The sequence below is a fragment of the Eurosta solidaginis genome, chromosome 3 (assembly GCF_040869045.1).
Source record: "Eurosta solidaginis isolate ZX-2024a chromosome 3, ASM4086904v1, whole genome shotgun sequence".
NCBI classification, from domain to species: Eukaryota; Metazoa; Arthropoda; class Insecta; order Diptera; family Tephritidae; genus Eurosta; species Eurosta solidaginis.
Window position 1 is genome coordinate 17,826,425 of NC_090321.1, and position 23,971 is coordinate 17,850,395.

Here is a 23,971-nt window from a genome sequence, read left to right on the forward strand (position 1 = left end):
GTACGGGCATAGATATTATGACGTTAACCGTTTTCTGTGAAAAAGGCGGAATCGGTTGATGCCACGCCCAGTTTTTATACACAGTCGTCCGTCTGTCCTTCCGCATGGCCGTTACACAATAACTTGAGCAAAAATCGACATATCTTTAATGAACTTCGTTCACGTGCTTACTTGAACTCACTTTATCTTGGTATGAAAAATGAACGAAATCCGACTATGACCACGCCCACTTTTTCGATATCGAAAATTACGAAAAATGAAAAAAATGCCATAATTCTATACCAAATACGAAAAAAGGGATGAAACATGGTAAGGTAATTGGATTGTTTTATTGACGCGAAATATAACTTTAGAAAAACTTTATAAAATGGTTGTGACACCTACCATATTACGTAGAAGAAAATGAAAAAGTTCTGCAGGGCGAAATAAAAGACCCTTAAAATCTTGGCAGGTATTACATATATAAATAAATTAGAGGTATCCAACAGATAATGTCCTGGGTCACCCTGGTCCACATTTTGGTCGATATCTGGAAAACGCCTTCACATATACAACTACCACCACTCCCTTTTAAAACTCTCATTAATGCCTTTAATTTGATACCCAAATCGTACAAACACATTCTAGAGTCACCCCTGGTCCACCTTTATGGCGATATCTCGAAAAGGCGTCCACCTATAGAACTAAGCCCCACGCCCTTTTAAAATACTCATTAGCACCATTCATTTGATACCCATATCGTACAAAGATATTCTAAAGTCACCCCTGGTCCACCTTTATGGCAATATCTCGAAAAGGCGAACACCTATAGAACGAAGGCCCACTCCCTTTTAAAATACTCATTAACTCCTTTCGTTTGATACCCATATTGCAAAAACGAATTCTAGATTCACCCCTGGCCCACCTTTATGGTGATATCTCGAAACGGCGTGCACCTATACAACAACCACCACTCGCTTTTAAAACCCTAATTAACACCTTTAATTTGATACCTATATCGTACAAACGCATTCTAGAGTCACCCCTGGTCCACCTTTATGGCGATATCTCGAAAAGGCGACCACCTATACAACAACCACCACTCGCTTTTAAAACCCTCATTAACACCTTTAATTTGATACCTATATCGTACAAACGCATTCTAGAGTCACCCCTGGTCCACCTTTATGGCGATATCTCGAAAAGGCGACCACCTATACAACAACCACCACTCGCTTTTAAAACCCTCATTAACACCTTTAATTTGATACCTATATCGTACAAACGCATTCTAGAGTCACCCCTGGTCCACCTTTATGGCGATATCTCGAAAAGGCGACCACCTATACAACAACCACCACTCGCTTTTAAAACCCTCATTAATACCTTTAATTTGATACCCATATCGTACAAACACATTCTAGAGTCAACCCTGATCCACCTTTATGGCTATATCCCTAAATGGCGTCCACCTATAGAACTATGGCCCACTCCCTCATAAAATACTCTTTAATGCCTTTCATTTGATACGCATTTCCCTCGGTTCATTTTCCTACATGGTTAATTTCCCTTATGTTGTCACCATAGCTCTCAACTGAGTATGTAATGTTCGGTTACAGCCGAACTTAACCTTCCTTACTTGTTTTTGTTCTACTTTTAATTTTTTTATTGCTGTTTAAGTCAGAGCAGCTTGAGCTTATTCTTAGTAACAAGAAAAAGTTGGCAAGATTGTTAAACAAAAAAATACATCACCTGTAAATAAGCAAATTCCGCCTGCTGATGCCATACAATCAATAACAACTTAACTTCCGCATAAAAAGCATAAAATAATTTACTTTTGTTATGATGGATATGGTAAAAATATATTTATTGTTGCGTATATTATGTATGTATGTATGCTTAAGTACCTAAGCATAGCATGTGGCTAAATTTGACGCAAATTTTTCAAAAACATAATTTCTTTCAAAAGAAATGGTGAATAGACAGCATAAGTCAAGCGGTGATGGCAGCTCCATCAAAGCAGGAATCGTGCGATATGTTGCGTATACGCCACCCCAACTCACTTATGTGCAGATATTAGGGATGTTGCGGATGGTGATTTTCAAACATGGACATATGCGGATGTGGATCCCCTGTTTCGTGTGCGTATCGGATATGTTGCCAAAATATAATTTTGGAAAATTTGTCCATTAACACATACATAAGAAAGAAACAGTATATTTTTCATTTATTGAGCTGAACAACAATCTGATGAAATTTGAAAAATTCATAAACACAACCAGCTGTATGGAATATATATTATTTGCTTAAACAATATTGGCGATTTTTTTTGAAAGCCAATGCATGCAATGTTTATAAGCATCTGGTAAAATGTAAAGTTTTAAGCTGTTTAAATGGGGAAGAAATGCCGATGTTCGTTTTATCTGAACAGTCGGTTGTATGGGATATACATAATGTATATAAACTATTGTAACGAATTTAGTGAAATTCCTCTTATTTGCAACCTTATACAAACGTTCGTATCGCTAAACTGTTGAATAAAATAACTCCAATATCCAATAATACAAAATGGTCTTTATTAGATTACTTTGAAAATACTTCACAATAACACTTATACTTCGTAACAAATAGCGTGCTTAAATCAAACTGATTTCATGATTGCTCACCTTGCGCTCTTTTATACTCTTCGGTTTCCTCATTCGCATACTTCTAGGCGTTTCTTCTTCTAGAATTTACTACTTAGTTAGCAGCTATAAAATTACCAGCTATAAACTACAGATGCACGTTTATAGCTTCTCGCATAGCAATATGCGCGTGTTTATGTGAGTAATGATTGCATACTTTTGTGAGTTATCTCAGATACATGCATGTGTTTGTGCATATCTCTCCGCTTCTTGAATGTACATATGTTTACACATAATGATTGATTTGTTTATGTAGATACAAGTGACTTCTTAGTATCGGCTTACAGATGATAGTATGCCTTAGTGTTGCTAATATTCGTCACACTATCTTGAAAATGTTTGTGGAAAACAATGCATGCCGTATGTGAAAGCATATAATGAAGTTCAAGTTTCTAGCTGTTAAAAAATTTAAGAGAACCCTCTCAGCTCAAAAGATTCCAAATCTCTTAGAATTTTTTTTTGTTATCTCGACCCGCGCGCCATTTACCGGATTTTTTTTTTTCATGTTGAACAATCACAATGTTCTGAACTAAGCGTAAGGTTTCAAATTTATAGTTCTAATTCAATGAGAAATTTATATTACAATCGATCGCAATGTGGAACAGACCTAGAAAACTTATCGGATGTTGCCTTTTGTTTTGCTTCATATTAACATCAATATGCAACAATGTCTTATCGTAGGAAAGGTTCGTATTTGCGAAAGCGATTATTCGTAGCGTCCTGAGTATACACATATAGATATATATATGTAAATACATGAATGTAAGAGGTATTTGATTTAGCAAGCAAAACAAAGAAGATATGTTTGAAGCAAGCGAATATAAACGCGAATATCAAAGTGAGGCAGGAAAAGTATATTGCTCCTGACATTTATCTCAAAACGGAAGCATGTCAATATTATGTTTATGATAGTAAACACCTCATTCTTCTTATTTTTGCCGTGTCGCACCTTGTGGCTTTTCAATTTGGCTTTTTTAATATTTTCCCTGACTAGCATGGTTTTATTTATAAGCTGAAAGGCGTAGCTACTCATATTATTCTGGAAAAAAAAAAAGTTAAAAAGAAACTCCCACATTTTTATAAATAATCGCAGCAGCGAGAACAAAAAAGCAATAAAAATTTTTTTCAAATTTTGTTAATTTAATTCTTCTTTTTTTTTCATTTCGATGCAAACCAATTAAAAAAACGTTTTCGAAAAAATTGTATTGAGAATTTTCCGAATTTTTTCAAGTGAGCAATTTTGTAGCCCAATTAAATTTTACCCAACAAAGTACAAGTTATGAGTCTCTCAAAACACTTGTTGATTTGTTCTTCGAACGGTGTTTCAGATTTTCTTCCCCGTACTAAAATTAAAGTCATGCGCCATTTGTATGAAAAAAGTTTTAAAACGCCCCTCCGAAAAAAAAAATTTTCAAAAGTAAATACGAAACTTGAAATACCTAAAACTTTTTCCTTGTCAGACTACAATTAAGTGAGCTACAAAATTGGAAACTCAAAAGAAATTAAGAAATTCTAAGGGTTCGAAAATTTCCTAAAATTCTATTTTCGAAATTTCGTATTTTTTTTCCGAAAATATTTTTGAGATTTGTTCGCATATTTTGAGTTTCAAAATCATGGAAGTTTTTTTTCTTAAATTATCGAAAATAAAAAAAGAGGATTTAAAATAATTAAATTCGATAAAATTTTCCACTGCTATTTTCGTGTTCGTTGTTGTATGTATGTATGCTTGTATACCTAAGGAATCTTAAATATAGAACTTTTAATTTTATCAGACGTGGAATTTCGCGGGTATAGCAGACAAGGAAATGAAACCACAAAGCACAAACATGCAAAGAATAAACGAACTGGGAAATAAGATAGAAAGTACATAAGCACTTTTGTATATACATACATACATATTATTCACGTGTTGATGTGTGGGAATTTCACTCAACCTTCTTCTGTTTCCTCTATGCCACTTCGCCGTCTTAGCTCATCGCTGATTGACTACATTAGCATTACGCGTCATTACAAGCGTTTTATGGATTTACAGTTTGATTAAGCATAAAAGTCGGATAAATTTTTGTTAAGCAGAAGAAGACTGTGAAAGTGACGCGTGCATGAGTATAAGTCATCGACACCTGGATTAGTCCTCATTTAATTGATGATATTGCATATAGTTCTTAAGTTCTGCTTAACATAAATTTTTACTTAAAAATAGAGTAAAATATAATTTCGTCAACGATAGATCTGGAGGAGCGCAGAAGTGGATGGATACCCGGAATATATTTTCTAGCTCGAGTGAAGGGTATTCAAGTCGATACTGAGCATAATACACCGCGTTGAAAATACGTGAAAATACCTTTTTCAAACTTCCATTGTAGACCAAACACTTTGGGATACGAGCAGTTCATGTTCACGAGTGTATCGAAAATTTATGACGGAAAAACGGGAGATCGAGAAATTTATACCAATAATATGCTATTCAGAATTTTACGAAAGAGTATGGCTGTGGAAAGGCTTATCTTCGAGGAATAACCTCATTATATCAGACAGCCAGCAACCTTGTAAGCCTTACTGTATTCCAAAATGGAAAAGCGAATTGCAGACGGAAAGTACCTAAAGCTTCTGCAGGTAAATCAATAGTACAAACTTCCTGACTCATGCAGTGTTTTCCAGGAGAAGGCATATGCTATAGAGCGAGCAGCCAGGCTGCTCCGAGATAGTAGGGCTCAGATATGTAATGATCTTTGTCGACCACCAGGCCACTTTAAAGGCATAAGAATCCATTGCAATAAAGTCCGATGTCGTGCGGAGTTGTCCAGCCTCGCTGGCTAAATTGTTGGACAGGAAATGTTCTAAAATGGATATAAACGAGGCGGATTGCTGCGAACGATACCCGCTGGGCTATTTCCTGAGAAAAATCTAGGAACATGAGATTAGGGCAATTGATTAGATATGGGCCCACGGGGATCATTGCGAGGTCCTTATGACCATGTTTTTAAAGGAACGCAACTATCTTCCCTCTCAAGCAAAAAAAATCTGCATTAAGAATACTTTCGGCTGCCATCACAGATGTTTGCGATTTTGCACCAATGCTCAGACCGTGGCGCATACCAAGAAGCTTTCTCCGCAAAAACTGTCAGGACGATCTTCCGATGTCCAGGACAAGAGGCTTCACACTTCTGGGTCCACGTTTTTTCGACAGTCTGCCAGAGGTTGAGAAAGTGAATCTTTCACTCCTACTAAACAAAATCACGAACGTGTTAACTTACCACCTTATCTAAACATAAAACATACACATTCACAAATACAAAATTATCGAAGTACGTATTGACTAGCTAAGAGTTTCAATTACTCTAGAACGTGGTTACCTGCTCTACAAGTTACCATCCTGCCATATACAGCAGGAGCATTGACTATGACAACGTCAGATGAAGCGGCTCTGGGGGTGTTCGACCTCTACGCGTTGGCGACGGCCAGTAACCAAGAAGGTTTAAAAAGAGCTGTACAAGCTTTACGCAAACATCAAAATAATCAGCGAATTAAAATGCAACTGCTCGCCGGCTTGGCCAATTTTATCGGAACCCGCCAAAGGAAGCAGAGAGACATGGCGGCTCCCATACTGATAGAAGGACCAGGTGGAAAACAATTTTATTTCCCTTGGTGTGACGAATTGGCGCCAGTTAACCCTGCGGAGAAGTTACTGGCGCATCTTGTTGGACGGGTATAATCGAGTAAGCGGTTGAGTGCCAATTAAGTAAGTAAGTGATTGGCTGACTTGTGATTTCAATCGCAAAGATGAAACGTGATCATGAAAATAAATGCAGGTCAAAAAGCATGTGGTATCGATTCATCAGCATAAGTACCCAACCACTAAAGCCAAAATCGCATAAATATTTATAACAGTAAAATTTAGTTTCCAAGCTAAGCGTTTTTTGAGAAAAGTGATTGCAAAAGAAATGTAGTTATGTACATGTGTTTTCAAGTTAAGAAATTTTAAAGAAATATATATAAATTGTATACTATAAATAAAATTTGTGCATAAAGAATGCATGATTTTTTGTGACCCACTAACATGAAATTTATGATTTGACTTTAACAAGTGCAGACTCTTTATACTCGGATCTTTAATGTTGTTAATAGCAAGCAAGCATATTTTTTATTTTGTTTATTTGTTTTTTTTATCATGATTATAAAACCATAAAGAAGCCAAGATACCAAATTGTTTGCAAGCAAACAAAGGCAAAGGCAGCACAACTTTATGATACATTTTATTGCGCCCTTGGCGTATGTTGACAGAGAGGTTAACACAAACGGTAAAAGAAACAATGGGAATTCCTTTAAAAAACAGGAATATTAGACACTTATTTGTACGATGTAATGCGGCATGTGTGATGCTGGCCTTAGCCAAAAAACGTAAGAATACAAAAACGGTTTAAAGAGGTTTTCTTTTTATTACGAATACCAGAACTAAGAACGAGATACTTAGTAAAAAAAGTACTCTCGAAGTTCAATGTGTATATTCGTCACGTCTGAAAATTAATTTTTTATTATTAATTATACAAAAAATTAAAAAAAAAAAACCAATTGTTTTATGTTAACTAGATCTTCCACAGGAGTTAAACCTAAACAGAAACAAAAAAATTTCGCGGTTTTTGAGAGGACTTTCGTTGGCTTCTTATCGGTAACAGCCGATAACTACGAGTTATTGTTTTATTAATGGTTTATTTTTGATAGCCAATCATTTTCGTTGAGTGTTCGATTACTATCAGCTTGCTATAGATTTGTTATCACGATAGTTAGGAGGGTGACCCAATTGTTATTGATTTTATATTGAATTTTTATAGGTACATCTGTATCATTACATGCCGAGAGTTGTCGTCAATAAATCGACAACATGCCGATAATAAGTTGGTAACACTACAATAACAAAGTTAAGTTTCTGAAAACAAATTTATAAAAAAAAATAAAAAATGTATACCCTTTTTGTAATATATCAATAAATTTTTGGCAAGTAACCGACATAAAAAATCTATAACTATTCGGGACTACTCCGATAAGAAACCGATAAGATATTTTTAGCATATATATAGTTTTAACATATATATAGTTTAGACGCATTAAATTAAATTTAATTTAGATTAACCAAATTTAATTTAGTTTCATATAATTTTATGAATTTAGTTACTTTTATTTTATTTAATTATATTTTATTTTCTTTTATTTTTATTTTTTTTTAATTCCGTTTAATTTAATTTACTTTTATTGCCTTTAATTTTAATTTATTTTATTTCATTTTATATAATTTTGTTTTATTTTCTTTTTAATTTTCTTTTCTTTTATGTTATTTGATTTTATGTTATTCAATTTTTTTATGTTTTTTTTTTAATTTATTTAATTTAAATTAATTAAATTTAATTATTTAATTTTATTTTATTTTATTTTATTATAATTTATTTTATTTTACTTTGTGTACAATATGTAACAAAATCCATATTTTATCTTATCTTATTTTATTTAATTTTAATTTATTTTATTTTATTTTATTTTATTTCATTTCAATTTATTTTATTTTATTTAAATTCATTTTATCTTACTTAATTTTTTTAATTTAATTTAATTTTCTTTTAGTTTAGCATATCGTTATTTCCTTTTTTTATTTGATTTTATGTCATTTTTTTTATTTTATATTATTTATTTTAACAATTTTTGTTGTTATATCGGCCTACTGATTTTAAGATCGCGGGTTCGAATCGAGCTCAAGGCCTAACAATAATTTTTTATCATTATTATTGTTATGATAAATTTTAATACACCCAGAGCACGGGGAATAAAGTGTCAATAAAATATGACACTATGGCAGCATTGCCATCAAAGAAGTCCAATTTTCACATCCATTCTGCAACAGATGTCGCAGTGTTGTGAATATCAATTGGCACGAACCAGAATAGCAGTAGGATTAATGAAGACAAACAAAAAAACCGCTGTGATGGCTGAATGGTTATAGCAGCGGCGCCTAAACATTGCCGATGAAGGAATTTAGCAGTTCCCGAAATGGATCTATACAACGAGCTTTGGCAGTTGTCAAAATTTTTTTCTTTCTTCTATTCTAATTTAAAAATTTTTTCAATTAAGAAAAAACTTATCATAAAAATAATAATGATAAAAAATTATTGTTAGGCCTTGAGCTCGATTCGAACCCGCGATCTTAAAATCAGTAGGCCGATATAACAACAAAAATTGTTAATACATCCCAGAGCACGGGGAATAAAGTGTCAATAAAATATGACACTATGGCAGCATTGCCATCAAACAAGTCCAATTTTCCCATCCATTCTGCAAAAGATGTCGCAGTGTTGTGAATATAAATTGGCACGAACCAGAATAGAAGTAGGATTAATGAAGACAAACAAAAACAACCGCTGTGATGGCTGAATGGTTATAGCAGCGGCGCCTAAACGTTGCCGATGAAGGAATTTAGCAGTTCTCGAAATGGATCTATACAACGAGCTTTGGCAGTTGTCAAAATTTTTTTCTTTCTTCTATTCTAATTTAAAAATTTTTTCAATTAAGAAAAAACTTATCATAACAATAATAATGATAAAAAATTATTGTTAGGCCTTGAGCTCGATTCGAACCCGCGATCTTAAAATCAGTAGGCCGATATAACAACAAAAATTGTTAATACATCCCAGAGCACGGGGAATAAAGTGTCAATAAAATATGACACTATGGCAGCATTGCCATCAAATAAGTCCAATTTTCACATCCATTCTGCAACAGATGTCGCAGTGTTGTGAATATCAATTGGCACGAACCAGAATAGAAGTAGGATTAATGAAGACAAACAAAAAACCCCTGTGATGGCTGAATGGTTATAGCAGCGGCGCCTAAACGTTGCCGATGAAGGAATTTAGCAGTTCCCGAAATGGATCTATACAACGAGCTTTGGCAGTTGTCAAAATTTTTTCTTTCTTCTATTCTAATTTAAAAATTTTTTCAATTAAGAAAAAATTTATCGTAACAATAATAATGATACAAAATTATTGTTAAGCCTTGAGCTCGATTCGAACCCGCGATATTATTTATTTTTTTTTTGTTTTTCTTACGTATTTCATACAAATCTAACCAAGCAGAAGTTACAACCAACAAAGTCCTACGAAGAAAAAAACCTGATTACCTAACCACTTCTTCTTGTTTTTCTGAACACTATCTGGCTCTTTTACCAACAAAACAGTAGTGTATATATCCCTTCGTGCACTTGCATGCCTTAAAAATTGTGTATATGCTTAGAGACTTTAATTTGTATGTACTTTACGTGCTGTATGATTTCGCTCATATCAACTCTACCACGCATAATGTTCCTACATTATTACATATATCATGCCATCTCCTACATTCAGGATCCACTCATTCCGTAAGCAAAGATGTTAACACAGCAAAAAATGTAGACGGACTTTAATGCTGCATCGATTCAAACTTCAAGCGGAATATGAATGTTGCTCCACAATTGCTTTGAAAAAAGCATTAAAAGCTACTCTGAATGTGCCGCCTTAAGGGAATTAGAGTCAAACATGATAAAATCGGATATCGTGCGAAGGCGTAGAGCCTCTCTGGCTTATATAAGTCATCTCAATGTCTCCCTTTTCTGGGTCCCTGTGCACATCGGCATTGAAAGGAACGAACTCGCGGATGAGATGGTTAGGAAAGGTTCCGACTTAGAAATAAGTAAGTTGGACAGCTGCGTCCGACCGTCGCTGAGTTGTCTACTAGGGAGAATTGATGAATATGATAACAGGGCAGCGGACTTGCTATGGACCAATAGGGTTGACTGCGAAGTCTCAAAGTCCTTATGGCCATGCTTGGATAGGAAGGCACCAGCTTCCTTCTCAATCTGCGGTGAGGGTACTTACGGGTGTCATCACAGGTCATTATGCTATCGCACTAATGCTCCGACGGTGGCGAATACTAATAAGGTTTCTCCGCAGAAGCTGTCAGGATGAAGAGGAAGATGAGTCGATTTACCACTTTCTCTGCCGATGCCCGGCACTTCAAAGAAGATGGCTCAGATTTCTGGGCTCACGCTTCTTCGATAGCCTGGCAGAGGTTGGGAAGGTGGACGTCTCGCTTCTTCTTGGGTTCATCAGGGAAAGCAAGTGGTTCGTTGAGGACCGCTAGGAAGTAATGGGGCTAAACTAATTTGCCGCCACCCTGTACTTACTGAGGGCAGTCACAATGGACAAAACGGTCTCCGAGTGGAAGTATGGGTATCGCCCACGCACGCCCTCTTAACCTAACCTAACCTACTCTGAATGTTCAAAAAGCTTTAAATAAACCGAACGTACTGCTTCCGTTTCCATAAATAATTAGAATGGTACTGACTTCAATTCTGATTCCAACCAAAAGTCCGTTTGTCTACTTTCAAAATCAAAACATTACAGCTCTGCACGAATTTAACATATAAACAACACTGCTAAAATTTCCCTGCTCTCTCATTGAGATTGCTTTAAACAAACTATGTTACTAAAAGTAGTATGTTATCAACAGCGCACTTGCAACTCTCTCGATCTTATTAACATAATATTAGATGTTTTATTTTATATAACAGCATTGTAAAGCAAAATACATATGTATGTACATATAACTAGATTTTATATGACCAAAAGATTGATTTAAGTTGAATCAAATTTTTAAGCATTCTTTACTACACAAACAAAATCAAAAATAAGCTTACAAATCAAATATTCGCTGCAACATCTAATAAGTCGGTTTGTTAAAATATTTTTATGATTGCTGCGGTACATGCAGTAAGGGCTTGGAATTGTTTTCAAAATAAATAATAAGAAGATAAAAAAATTAAACACTTCCTTTATATAGAAATGGCCCAGAACGCAGGAGAAATTGTATCCTTCTACACGGACATTTCATTTTGGAGTTACAGCACCTAGGTGAGAAATGATATAAAGTGCATCTAGATTGGGAACTTCATAGTAAAGAAGATGAACTTTCTAATTACCTAAACGAGCTTTTTGCCTATTGTTGTATTGTATTCCTGCTTAGAGCTATACATTTGTAGCTCAAAGAACGTCTCTTAAAAAAAGGCAGATTCTTCACCTTCCGCACGATTTTATTGGTGCTTCCACCAGCGGAAATTTTTGAAGTAGATATTTTACGCTATTTGGCCTCTAAAAAAGTGTTGTTCCGATATAAGTAACTACAAGTACATAGTCAAATACTTTGCTTAAATACCGAGTATTTTTCGTAGTCATTTATCGCGTACAAGTACTTTCTTAGGTATCGAGTACGTGCGCATAGTATCGAGGTAGCGATTACTCAAGTCAAAAAATACCTCTTGGACATTTTTTTATTTTGCTCTGATAATGCCCGCTAAATTTTATCTATTTTAAGATTTTTTTCATATGACAACTTTGAGTTCCAATATAAAATTGCTTCAAACCAGCATTTGGGAATTTTTTAGAAAAAATCACCAACCTAGGGTTTAATTTCGCAGTCTTTATCAAGATTTGACGTATCGTAAAGATCTTGTCCATGTTAAGCCTGTCAGTTTTTTGCCTTTGGGCTTCAACCTTTCTCGTAAAAAAACGCTACATTATAGAATCTGAGAGTATTAAGTTCTAGTTAACTATCTGGCCAAAAAAAAAAAATTTAAGTCCATTTTGACTAATAAGAATAACGCACAATAAAAGTTTTCTATACATTTAACAAGACTTACATGAATATATATATATAAAATTCAAATTATGTATGTAGGTATAGATCGATTTGCGTCCTCAACGAATCAACCGATCACAACCAAATTTGCACAACCTACTAGAAACCTTGCAGAGATGGTCATAGGCTAAAAATAATTTCGATATATAAAAGGACAAATGGATATTTTGATAATGCATTACTCTGAAGGTATTCATCCTAGATGATTGAAATTCACTAAGGAGTTATATCAAGTCAATCCCTAACACCGCCAGGAAAATGTGGGGTGAGGGAGAAGGAGCCGTGGGACATCCCATATAAATGGAATATATCATAATGCATATCTCTGGATGAAGTATTGGTAGGATAGTAAAAATTGATAAGGAGCTATATGACGTTAAGTGCTAAAACCTCCAGTAAAATGTGGAATTGGGGAAAGGGGGCGTGGCACCTTCCCTACAAATGGGATTTTTCAAAACTATGGCTGCCGTACAAACTGAGGTTATTTTAATAGTTAAAGATCGACAACAGAAATGAGATTGGCTGTTACTCCTTTTGGAAGTTTAGTAATCTGCCGCCGTTAAAATTGTTTTTCAACAGCAGCCTATCTACATTTTCTATATATATATAAAATTCAAAATTTCGAAAACAACAATGTTTTCATACCAAATATTCAATTAATAACTTTCAGTTTTAATCGCCTCCTATTTCCTATTAGGTTGGATTTTGCAATGTCTATCAATAAAGCTCAAGGAAAGTTATTAGCTGTAGTAGCAGTCAATCTTACCAACTCATGTTTCACCCATGGCCAATTATACGTAGCCTGCTCCAGAGTTGGCTCATCGAAAAATTCTTTCATTTATACTCCAAATAATACTACAAAAAATAGTGTATATCCTATGGTTTTCAGTAATACCTAAATTCGCAAATATACAACCTTAAAATAAGTTTAAAATTTCTGTTATTTATTTATTATTTATTTTTATAGAAACGTGGGGTGAAGCCCACGGACATAAGGTAGTTTTAAAATAAAAGTAAGAAATAGAAGGCAATTGGCAAGTTTATGTGACGAAATTCTTTGAGCAAAGCAATACTTCGCTAGTTTCGATAAAAACTCTGAACTAAAATCATCCATCTCAAACTTAATAGACTACGATTCGCTTAACGAATTGCTCAATTTTTCACTTCACAGTTTTTGTCACAAATTCTGCATCATTAAGATACAAACATCAGATATCAAAAGAAACATTAGTCATTTTGTCCAAAAAGTATACGAACTTTAACTATTGAATATTTGTCTATGTCTCAATATAAAAACAAAAGAAAAAAAAAACAGAACAATAAAAACAAAAACATGCAGCAACAATAAATAGGGAAACAAAACAAATTTAATAAAAATAAAACAGAGGTGCCAAAATAGAAAAATTAAAGATGCACATACAATGAATCGTTCACATGAACAACCTAACACACACAAGCGCAATTTACTTGCAGGCATTGCAGGGAGTCAACTATTCTATGGTGCTCCAGCTAAGCTCCAGGCCACACGTACTCTTCATACTTCCACAAGGTTAAGTCAACATACCGCTTCCGAATGCCTCAATATATTAGCAAATGAAACAGTTATAATTTCTAAAGAGGAAACTATTGCTAAACTGCCAGGTAAGATGAAATAACTGTACAAAGAAACGCTGTACATATGAGTTCCTTCCCATCTTGACAAATTGGCTGTCACGAAATCCAAGTCGAAATGACTTTTACCTAACCCATCTCCTAACAGGACGGGAATGTTTCAAAGAGTATCACCACTGCTTCAAAAACAAAGATACTTGCGACCATTGTGTAGGCGCAGCAGAAGAATGTGTATATAGTGTATTCTGCATTATACAACAAACTCCCAAAAGTATTGAGGGAACAAAAGAATGTAAGCATCGAAACCAAAAAAAAAACAAATAAAAAATTATATTATTAACAATAAAATTAAAAAGAATATATTTAAAAGTTCAGCAAAATCATATAGAAAAAAATTATTATAATAAAATAAAACTAAATTAACGTAAATAAAAGCAAATAAAATAAAATAAAATAAAACAAAATAAAGTAAGATAAAAACAAAGTAAGATAAAAATAAATTAAAAAATAAAATTAAATTAAATGAAATAAAATAAAACCAAATAAAATAAATTGAAATTAAACAAAACAAAATAAAATAAAATAAAATAAAATATAATAAAATATGGGAAAAAAAAACTTTATATATATAAAACCAAGTAAAATGAAATAAAATAAAATAAATTTAATTAAACTAAATTAAAATAAAATAAAGTTAAAATAAATAACATAAAATAATTAAATATAAAATAAAATAAAACAAAATTCAACAAAAACTTAAAATAATATAAAATAAAATAAAATAATATAAAATAATACAAAAAAGATAAAAATAAAATAAAATAAAATAAAATAAAATAAAACAAAATAATGTAAAACAAATTAATTTAAAATAAAATAAAACAACAAAATATTAAACAAATTTATATAAACTAAAGTAAAATATATTATAAAAAATCAAAATAAAATTACACTAAAATAAATTGAAAAAATAAAATAAAATAAATTAAATTAAACTAAATTAAAATAAAATTAAGTTAAAATAAATAGCATACAATAATTTGATATAAAATAAAATAAAACAAAATTCAATAAAAATGTAGAATAAAATAAAATAAAGTAAAATAAAATAAAATAAAATAAAATAAAATAAAATAAAACAATATAATATAAAACAAATTAAATTAAAATAAAATAAAACAACAAAATTTTAATAATTTTATATAAATTAAAGTAAAATATGTTATAAAAAATCAAAATAATATTAAACTAAATGAAAAGAAATAAAATAAATTATACTAAAATAAATTTAAATAAGAATATAAAATAAATTAAATTAAATTAATAAATAACATGAAATAATAACATGAAATAATTAAATATAAAATAAAATAAAACTAAATTCAATAAAAACATAAAATAAAATAAAATAATACAAAAAAGATCAAAATAAAATAAAATAAAATAAAACAAAATAATATAAAACAAATTCAATTAAAATAAAATAAAACAACAAAATTTTAATAATTTTACGTAAATTAAAGTAAAATATGTTATAAAAAATCAAAATAAAATTAAACTAAATGAAATGAAATAAAATAAATTGAAAAAAATAAAATAAAATAAATACATAATATCAGTAGAAAAAGAGAACAGAAAAAACATAAACCGGCATATAAGTTTACGGATTTCTAATCCAGTACTGCAACGTGAGCTCAAAACTAATTAAATTAAAATAAACTAAAATAAAAAAAAAAATTTTATAAAAAAATAAAAAAAAATAAATCAAATAAAACAAAAAAAAAAAAAAAATTTAAGTAAAATAAAATGAAATACAAAAAGTACATTAAAAAGTTTAAATAAAATAAAATAATACAAAGAAGATAAATATAAAATAAAATAAAATAGTACAAAGAAGATTAATATAAAATAAAATAAGATAAAATAACATAAAAAAAATATAAAATAAAATAATTTAAAATAAAATGCAAGAAAAAAAATTTAATAATTTTAAAGTAAAATATATTATAATAAATCAAAATAAAATTAAACTAAATGAATTGAAATAAAAGCATTATAGTAAAATAAATTGGAATAAGAAAATTAAATAAATATATTTTATCAGTAGAAAAATAAAAGAGAAAAAAATCAAAAACCGGCATATACGTTTACGGCTTTCAGATCCAGCTTAACCAACGCTGCTCTACTTAGAAAGTATTGCAACGTGAGCCCAAAAGACGTAGGGCCTCGAGCTCAACCCACTTCCCGGCGAACTTATTGACTGTACTAACGGTGAAAAATGCTGCGGAGACGATAAAAGTTGTAACGCTTATTAAAGTTACACACTAACTTTTAGGCTTTCGTAGCTTTCTCCTCTGAAAAAAAAACACGCACAGACACACAAGCGAATGCGTTTTTGTCCGAGAGATATGATGGATTACAAACTTTTAATAATTTGGCACCACTCAACAAACACTGGAGGGCATCATTTGTATTTCACCTGCGCCAAAAGTCAGAATAAATAAGCACATAAAAACAAATAAAAGAAAAGAACTACTACAAATAAAATATAGAAATATAAAATTGTGGTTACATTAGAGTATATCGAAGAAAAGTGCGCAATACACTTCCCGATTATGAAACAAATGTATCTACATATATTCTTTTGGAGGATTTTTGCAATTTTTAACTTTACTTTTATATATAGAATTGTTGTTATCCGGCCTCTTTGATTTGCAGGATAATTGGCTCGAAACGAGCTCAAAGACTTAAAAACCATTTGTAATTTTTTAATTTTTATAGTTTTCTTACACTTTTTCTTAATTGAAACTTATGTTCAAATTCGATTATAAGATAGATTTGTTTTCTTCATTCAATTCGAGCGTTCCTAGGCTCTCACTAAGGCCTCCGCTGCGGGTGCCCCCATAAATTCAGAAAACAAAAATTCAGAAGCACATTTTTTCAGAAAACATTATTTAGAACCCTTTTGTCAAAAAGACAAAATTTAGAGGTTAAAATTCAAAAGTCAAGTCTCAGAAGTCAAATTTCAGAAGTCAAATTTTAGAAGTCAAACTTCAGTAGTCAAAATTCGGAAGGCAAGATTCAGAAGTTAAAATTCAAAAAGTAATCGGACGACAGAAAAAACATTAAATTTCTCTCGTTTATTTATTTGGATGGTATTTTGTACATACCTATAAAGAAAAAGTAGCAGAATCTAAAATTTTAAATTGTGTGCAATGGCAGGCATGTAGTTAATTAACTCGTTTTCGCGTTTACCTTTTTCAAATGAATTTTGTTTTGCCGGCTTTAGGTCATGGGTGAATAAAACCACAAATTTGGTTTTTCAACCGATATATTTAGGTTACTCAACGGTAACCGTCTTCAGGGCGACTGTTGACAAGTAGAAAACATTAACAAATTAAAAATCAAAATTAACAAACATTTTTTTCAAAAATATTTTCCTACAAAAAACCATGTTTTATTTACATACATTTTTATCACGTCTGCACCGTGTGACGTGGAGCTGTGTGTTGTCTTTTTGTAAGCAAGTGTTTGTATAAGTGAGCGCAGTTTACAGTGTCAGCTTTGTAGTTAAGTCGGTGTGCTTATGATATGTAACATCTCAAGAGTAAAGCGCTTTGTGTTGTTCCTGTCCGAGAATTTCTGTTTTATTGAAATTCAGTGAGTGGCCGCTGATTTTATAGTGGGCCATAAGTGCTGTTTTTTGGTTGCTTGTTTTATGGCATTGTTTGTAATCAGACCTGTGCTGTGCTAGTCGCGTTTTTAATTTTGATTTTGGTGCTCCAACATAAATACTATCACAGGGTTCATTATTATTACCGTTGCAGGCATTCCTATACACAACATTACTTCTTTCTGCAATAGGTGTCTCCGATTTTGTTTTATTAAATAAGTGTTTTAAAATGCTTGTAGGTTTGTGTGATATTTTAATTATATATTTGTGGTAGCAGTCCGATACAACACCACTACAACGACAAAGATAATAATATAAATAATAAAAAGAAAATATATCGGTTGAAAAACAAAGTTTGTGGTTTTATTAACCCATGACCTAAAGCCGGAAAAACAAAATAAACTATATAACAAAAAGGTCGCCAAAACACTATAATTTTTCAAATGAATTTACAGGGATTCCAGCGGTTGATAAGAGCAACAAACATATTTATAGCTCCAACCCAATTGTCAATATCTCCAACGCGAGGGGAATCCTGTTACAATTATGATTGATACACATATTTAGAAGGCGATGCTCTGGCGGTCCCAAATTCCTCATTGAATCAGGGGCTGGGAGGGCAATATGGCCTAGAAGGTTTAATGTGGTTATGTTAATCGTTCCCGATATGGTTCAGCTAGTACCTTAATGGTGATTTGTTACCGGAACGTACATATCTATTATATCCGGCAAAGGACCATCAACATCGATAACACTCCCCAATGCCTTCGGGGCAAACGAAATTCGAATGACGTTGTTCCACTCTTCGATAGAATTATTTGTTCGGGCTTCCCTCAATATGGTGCTATTATACATAATACATCCATAATTCGATTGGATATAACGCCTTCTTTCGACGTTGCTGTATTCCAGGAAGTTACCAGACGGCTGAAAAAAAATTCAAAAGAAAGTTAAATTCAGCTGTCAAAATTCAGAAAGTAATCAGAGAACAAAAAAAATTTATTTAGCGCAAAATTTAATGTTTTTTTGCTCTCTGATTACTTTCTGAATTTGGCTTCTGAAATTTGACTTCTGAAATTTGTCTTTGTGAAAAAATAGTTCTGATTAATGTTTTCTGAAAAAATGTTTTTCTGAATTTTTGCTCTCTGAATTTATAGGAGGAACCCTCCGCTGCGCTAACCATTCGGTCATCACAGCAGTAGTTTGTTGTTCACTGCTTTAATTTCAACTTCTATACTTTTTTTTTAAACCTATGTTTACTGCGTAGCGACATCTGTCGCCATTCCTTGTTACCGTTTGACTTTTGTATATGTCTATAAAAATTGCCATTGTTTCACATTTTATTGGTTCAAAACAAGCTCAAATTTCTTTTTAAATTTTTAAAAAATATAACAAGTGGATATCTGTATAAATGTAACTCTTTTATAGCAAAAAATAAAAAAAGGGTGTTACTTATAGGCACCGGTCTTTAGGTTTGACATATGTGCGTGTAGTTGATTGGTTTTTCATAAAACAAAGTGTTTGTTGTTTCTTTCTTCACATCCTTAAAACGGATCATTTTAGTTCTATATTGATTTGCTAACTCATGACGAAAGTTATAAGAATCGGAGCAAATATCCTTGGAAAAAACTTTAACAAATCCGCTTTCGAAACTAGGAGGGATCTTTAGGTTGTGGTCTTTTTTCTCATGTCGATAGAGTTTAGTAGAACTTATCCAAAAATTCAAATGAATTTCGATAGTTCCGACTGAACTCCCTCGTAAGCACGTCAGCAGAGTCAGACGGAAAAAGCATTAAAATGTATGCATATAGGCCAAATTTAGGGCAGGACAAGATCTGCCGGGTCTTTCAGTTTTCTAAAATATTAAAATAATTTGAATAATTCTCAACCTTGCTTACCTGAAATGATTACTAGGGAAGCTGGATTCGGAATACAAATAAGGTTCTTCTTTATTAATATTTACAGTTTTAGCTTGGTTGCAACAAGTAATATATCCATTCAAAAACTAACATCACCACTTCCCAAAATCACAGAAGTGGCTGTTGCTATGCCTGTTTAAAACACCAGACTAGTGTGTCTAGAATAAAAACATAAAAAGGGAGATATAACAAACATTTGCTACCATTCCTCATTATAATTTTATTGAGATTTCCCTTAAAACTTTTCAATATATTTGTTTCTTGGCATATCATACACAATTTAATTTCGGTATCAAAAGACATCTATATGAACTATAGTTAGCCTAAGGGCACTTTTATTTACCAGAAGAGTATCCAACATCGACAGATTTCTCAATTTGTCTGTTATCGGTTCGCTAACATAACAATGGAATAAATACTCAAATATGCCCTGCACCAAAACTCTCTTTCTTCTGTTGTTGTTGTTCTCTACAACGTTCGTAGTAACTTCACAGTTCAAAGCATTCGCGTAAAAAACTGTTCCCATATATTGCGCTTTTATATACACGTCAGTTCCTCCGTCATTATTTCTTGCGTGGGCTAGACTTTTCATGAGCAGCCTTTCCGAATAGTTGCTTATTTGTTTTTTTTTTTGCTGTGGTATGTCGCATGTGTATGTGTATTTCGTCAAATTATTGTTGCGCTCATTGATGTTGTGTTCATCCATGCAATTCTAGTTGCAATGTGTGGATGTGTGCGCAGCTGTTGTTATTTCGTACGCAGACATTCCTGTTGTTGTTGAACTTGCCAATATTAACCTTATCATGAATATTTCTCTAGCTATCTATCACTTTCCGTCCCTCATTTTTCCCGTATCTCACTTCCTCTCAATCATTCCATTCTTTCCCTAGCCGTATGGGTCTTCCCATCGACTGCTACTATATTATCGCTGTTTACTCTCTGATATCAACTTTTACGGCTTTCCTCTGCATTTTTATATTTCCCTTTTGTTGACTTATCTTTCTTCTGATTACTGTTTAAATACATTAATCATTTGCCTGGATTGGAAGTCGAATCGTCTCTGATAAAAATTATCATCAGACTTTTGAGCAGCAGCATTGCCACAGCAGAGTTGGTAGTGGCCGTAAACCAGCAAGTGGCCTACGGGGACAACCAAGCAATCCTTGTCAGGGGAAAATATCCGAACACCGTGAGGGAAATTTCTTATTGCTTATTTGTCTTAAAGGTATGGTGAAACTCTTTACTGATGGTTCCAAGCTAGATGGGAGGGTAGGACGGGCGTACTCTGCGAGTTGGACGTAAAAGCCAACAGAGACTTGAGTAAAGAGCTCGCTATTTTCAATATGCTCGAGGGAGGAGTGTGGTGGGGAAACAAATTTTGTCAGAGTTGTCGTGAATTTCTTTACGGGAAGGTACGAACGAGCGACGACCTTGGAATCAGCTACCGGGTACGTGAAACTTTGGAACATCACTCGTCCTTTGCAGCCTGTTATGGAAAAGTGGCCCTCGGAAATCTTCGGTGCGATTGTTGATATAAAAGGATCAGCGACATTACTAGAGTTCACTATGTTGTTTGGAGCATTGGCGTCACATTGCTCTATAGGAATCCATGCAGTGCGACTTATTGTGGAAAACCTTAACGATGTTTGCTGCATAAAGAACGACGAGGGAGATTCACCCAAATAATGTTAATGTTAGGAATATAGGTTGTGTTAATTTTTTGTTTAACTCAAGTAATACAAATATTTTTTATAGCATCTTCACCAATAAATTATGCTTTAATATAATTTTGAATAAACATTAATAATTATATGTATTAAAACCACTTAACGATTGTATGAAAATATCTAAGACATACATGTATTCCTATGATATCAACTGCTGAGTGAATATCAACCTATTTCGGCTGCCGCTGCAAAAACGGAGTATCTCATAATTGGGATGAATAACGCCTTATTCAAGAATTTATTTTTTTTTTCATAAACACTTACCTTAATTTGGGCTCAGAAAGGATGTTTTTGCAATAACATGTGAGATAGGGCGTTCTTTAACCAAATTCTGAAATAGAGCGTTTTCGAAATGGTAGCCGAGATAGGCTGATATTCCACTCACTAGTCGATAACATTTTTTTTTTCACCTTTTTTCACTGTTTTCAAAAAAAAAAATGGAATTTCCAAATAAATTCCATTAAGTAGAACAGTTCAGAGGTTTTCTCATTGAATAAAATTCTGACCTTTTCCGTGTGGATATTTTATTTGCAAAGTATGAATAATAACCGCACGTAAATTCAACAAATTGAATTTGTTTAAATATTAGGATAAACCTTTATATGTATCCCTGTTTGGATTGGAAACAAGTTTTAAGACTAAGTTCGGATGTAATCGAACATTACATACTCGGCTGAGAGCTATGGAGACAAAATAAGGGAAAATCACCATGTGGGAAAATGAACCTAGGGTAACCCTGGAATGTGTTTGTATGACATGTGTATCACTTTGAAGGTATTAAAGAGTATTTTAATAGGGAGTGGGCCATAATTCTATAGGTGGACGTCATTTAGGGATATCGCCATAAAGGTGGACCAGGGCTCACTATAGAATTTGTTTGTACGATATGGGTATGAAATGAAAGGTGTTAAAGAGTATTTTAAAAGAGAGTGGGCCTTAGTTCTACATGTGGACGCCTTTTCGAGATATCACCATAAAGGTGGACCAGGGGTGACTCTAGAGTTTGTTTGTACGATATGGGTATCAGATGAAAGGTCCTAATGAGTATTTTAAAAGGGAGTGGTGGTAGTTGTATATGTGAAGGCGTTTTCGAGATATCGACCGAAATGTGAACCAGGGTGAGCCAGAACATCATCTGTCGGGTACCGCTAACTTAGTTATATATCTAATACCAAGAACCGGTGGCCACCGTGGTGCGATGGTAGCGTTCTCCGCCTACCACACCGTATACCCAGGGTTCACACCCCGGACAAAGCAACATCAAAATTTTAGAAATAAGGTTTTTCAATTAGAAGACAATTTTTCTAAGCGGGGTCACCATTCGGCAGTGTTTGGCAAGCGCTCCGGGTGTATTTCTGCCATGAAAAGCTCTCAGTGAACACTCATCTGCCTTGCAGATGCCGTTGGGGTCGGCATAAAACATGTAGGTCCCGTCCGGCCAATTTGTAGGGAAAATCAAGAGAAGCACGACGCAAATTGGAAGAGAAGCTCGGCCTTAGATCTTTTCGGAGGTTAGCGCGCCTTACATTTATTTATTTTTATTTAATACCACGAACAGTATTCCTGCCAAGATTCCAAGGGCTTTTGATTTCGCCCTGCAGAACTTTTTCATTTTCTTCTACTTAATATGGTAGGTGTCACACCCATTTTACAAAGTTTATTCTAAAGTTATATTTTGCGTCAATAAACCAATCCAATTACAATGTTTCATCCCTTTTTTCGTATTTGGTACAGAATTATGGCATTTTTTCATTTTTCGTAATTTTCGATATCGAAAAAGTGGGCGCGGTCATAGTCGGATTTCGGCCATTTTTACACCAATACAAAGTGAGTTCAGATAATTACGTGAACTGAGTTTAGTAAAGATATATCGATTTTTGCTCAAGTTATCGTGTTAACGGCCAAGCGGAAGGACAGACGGTAGACTTTGTATAAAAACTGGGCATGGCTTCAACCGATTTCGCCCTTTTTCACAAAAAACATTTATCGTCCTAGAATCTAAGCCCCTACCAAATTTCAAATGGATTGGTTAATTTTTGTTCGACTTATGGCGTTAAAAGTATCCTAGACAAATTAAATGAAAAAGGGCGGAGCCACGCCCATTTTGAAATTTTCTTTTATTTTAGTATTTTTTGCACCATATCATTACTGGAATTGAATGTTGACATAATTTACTTATATACGGTAAAGATATTAAATTTTTTGTTAAAATTTTAGTTAAAAAATAATTTTTTTTTTTTAAGTGAGCGTGGTCGTTCTCCGATTTTGCTAATTTTTAATAAGGATACATATAGTAACAGGAGTAACGTTCCTGCCAAATTCCATCATGATATCTTCAACGACTGCCAAATTACAGCTTTCAAAACTTTTAAATTTCCTTCTTTTAAAAGTGGGCGGTGGTACGCCCATTGTCCAAAATTTTACTAATTTTCTACTCTGTGTCATAAGTTCAACTCACCTACTAAGTTTCATCGCTTTATCTGTCTTTGGTAATGAATTATCGCACTATTTCGATTTTTCGAAATTTTCGATATCGAAAAAGTGGGCGTGGTTATAGTCCGATATCTTTCATTTTAAATACCGATCTGAGATGAGTGCCCAGGACCTACATACCAAATTTCATCAAGATACCAATTTTTATCAAAATGTACTCAAGTTATCGTG

At 33.0% G+C, this 23,971-nt stretch overlaps 1 protein-coding gene across 4 annotated transcripts in view; it reads right to left on the minus strand.

The window, feature by feature from the left end:
- The window catches only part of LOC137246264 (UNC93-like protein), a 109,691-nt gene that overhangs the window by 56,958 nt on the left and 28,762 nt on the right, over positions 1–23,971 (minus strand). Inside the window, exon 2 of one of the 4 annotated variants that reach the window (XM_067777369.1) lies at positions 18,374–18,588. The exons of 1 other annotated variant lie outside the window; for it this stretch is intronic. The gene's annotated coding sequence lies outside the window, so the exon portion shown is untranslated. 2 more of the 4 variants (XM_067777367.1, XM_067777368.1) reach the window with 2 other exon arrangements.